The sequence below is a fragment of the Elephantulus edwardii genome, unplaced genomic scaffold, assembly GCF_000299155.1.
Source record: "Elephantulus edwardii isolate Elephantulus edwardi_28Jun2011 unplaced genomic scaffold, EleEdw1.0 scaffold00599, whole genome shotgun sequence".
Taxonomy (NCBI): domain Eukaryota; kingdom Metazoa; phylum Chordata; class Mammalia; order Macroscelidea; family Macroscelididae; genus Elephantulus; species Elephantulus edwardii.
In genome coordinates, this window is record NW_006400349.1 from 33,094 (window position 1) to 35,695 (window position 2,602).

Sequence of the window (2,602 nt, forward strand, 5' to 3'; positions counted from 1 at the left end):
TGACCCCGACGTGATTTGAACACGCAACCTTCTGATCTGGAGTCAGACACGCTACCGTTGTGCCACGAGGTCACAGTAGTTTAATAGGCATGCTATGGATAAAAGAAGAAATAATGTCTTCGAAGACGTGCAGATGGAACTATCCTAAAAAAGACAATGTTTGTTTAAGTAGAGGTCAGCGAGAAAGAGGAAGACCCTTGACAAGATGGATTAACATAGTGTCCAGGTTAATGATTTTAAGCACTGCAGAGTGTGAAGTTGCCCCAGGATCCTGAGTGTTTCCTTCTGTTGTGCATAGGAAGGTTCTGTAGCCAACTACCAGACACTCAGCAACAAGAGTTAAACATTGATTTAGAGTGCAATTAACGAAGGAAAGAAACAGCAAGCAGGAAATCAAATGATGAACTCATTGAACAAATCTGTTGCAAAGGGCCCCCTTAAAAGTGCTAAAAAACCCCGAACTAGCCACTTTGAGGACTACGGTGAGCCTGATTTCAAGATATGAGAATTTCTTTTTTTGAGGCATGATATTTTCAATCGCCGTATATGCATGTGAAATCTGGAAATAAAAAAGACTGCAGAATCGATGTCTTTGAATTGTCCTGTTATTGAAGAGTTAGGACTAAAATGTCCAATAATAGTAGTTAGGTACAAGGCAGTTCTGGTTTGATGGCAAGATAGGTCTTCATGGAGGAATTTTAAACTCCTTAATTCAAGGATTTTCAAACGTGAATAACAGAAACAAAACCAATAAACCACTATCACTCAGCTTCAACAATGAATTGTTTTCCTTTTCATTCATTTTCCCTAGTTGGTTGTTTTTATTCTCTTTACAGGGAAAAATGTTGCTTTTGTGAAATGTTGATAAATTTATTCCAACTCATATCAAAATACTGCCAGATCTTATGCCATCTTCATACTCACTGCTTAAACCCATTCTTGCAGTCACTGTAACAATCCATCTTCATGAAATCTTCCTCTTTTTTGTTCTATATTTTTCTGCATGATGTCCTTCGCCAGGGGCTAGCCCTTCCTGCTGACATGTTCACAAGAAAAACGTGTATCAAAATGCAAAAATGTAAAATGTAATTCTAAAAAATGAATACTCCCTTACAGTACACGTCCCTATTACTATACATAGGAGTTCTATCTCCTAGAAGTTTCCAGGTCAATCAGATTCCTTTCCAGCCCCACAGAAGCAAACACTGTTCAGACTGATTTTTCAAATTAGATTAGTTTAACCTGTGTGGACAAATTATATCTAATATTGAAAAGAACTGAAATCCCACAACACTTAATCGTGCTTGGGAAAACCCTGTATTTAGACTGTGCAAACAGTGCAAAAGAACACTACGTGGTTTAAAATTAGAAAAGGTGTGCAGGGTTGTAAACTTTCTTTATACCTATTTAATCTGTATGCTAAGTAAATTATTCAAGAAATTGAATTCTATGAAGAAGAATGTGGCATCAGGGTCAGAGGAAAACTAATCTATAATCTTTGTTATGAAGATGACACAAACTTGCTTGCTGAACGTGAAGAGGACTTGAAGCACTTGCTGCAGGAAGTTAAACACTGAAGCCTTCAATCTGTATTGCATCTCAATGTAAAGAAAACAGAAATTTTCACCACTGGACTGATAAACAACATCATGACAGATGGAGGGGGGGGAAATGAAACTATCTATGTCATCATCTTACATGAATTCACAATCGACACCCTTTGTACCAGCAATCAGGAGATCAGAAGAAATATTGCACTGGAAAAGTCTGTAATCAGAGACTTCTAGAAATTCTTGAGGAGCAATGATGTCAGGTTGAGGATTAAGATGTGCTTGACTCAGGCCATGCCATGGTCTTTTCAGTCGCTTGTTATGCATCTGAGAGCTGGACCATGAATACGGATGACAGAAAAATGGATGCATTTGAACTGTGGTGCTGGAGAAGAGTACTGAATTGAATATCCTGTGGACTGCCAAAAAAAAACAAACCCAAAAGAATACATCTTAGAGAATGTGTACCCAAACTGCTCCTTGGAGACAAAGATGATAAGGCTTTGTTTCACATACTTTGGGTGAATTGCTTGCAAAGGGACTTCATACTTGGAAAAACAGAGGGAAGAGGAAGGAGATGAAGACCCTCAGCCAGGTGAACTGACCCAGTGACTGCAGCAATGGACTTGAAAGATTGGTAAGATAACACAAAATAGGCAGGGTTCAGATCTGAACTCCATAACACCTAACAACAACAATAAAAGATATTTATATGTGTGGAATCACATAGTATTCTTTGTAGATTGTCTCATTCAATGTTATGCTTGTGAGATTCATTCACATTGTTATATTTATCTGTAGTTTCTTTTCATAGTGGTTGGTTATGTCAGTGAATGCATATACTACAAATTACTCATTCATGTGTTGATGACACTTGAGGTATATAGAGATGGATGGAAAGTTTGTGAATAAGACTGTTGGAAACATTTTTATACAAGTCTTTATTTATTCTTTATTTACAGAACAATTTCACTGATTTCACATGCAAGCAAGATTTTACTGAAGATTATCCAAAAACAACTGGAACAGCACATCAACAGAGAACTACCAGA

General features: G+C 37.4%; 1 non-coding gene across 1 annotated transcript; it reads right to left on the reverse strand.

Moving 5' to 3' along the window:
* On the reverse strand, positions 1–72 carry TRNAW-CCA. Its single transcript has one exon. It is a non-coding gene; the product is annotated as a tRNA-Trp (tRNA).
* Positions 73–2,602: the final 2,530 nt, after the last annotated feature.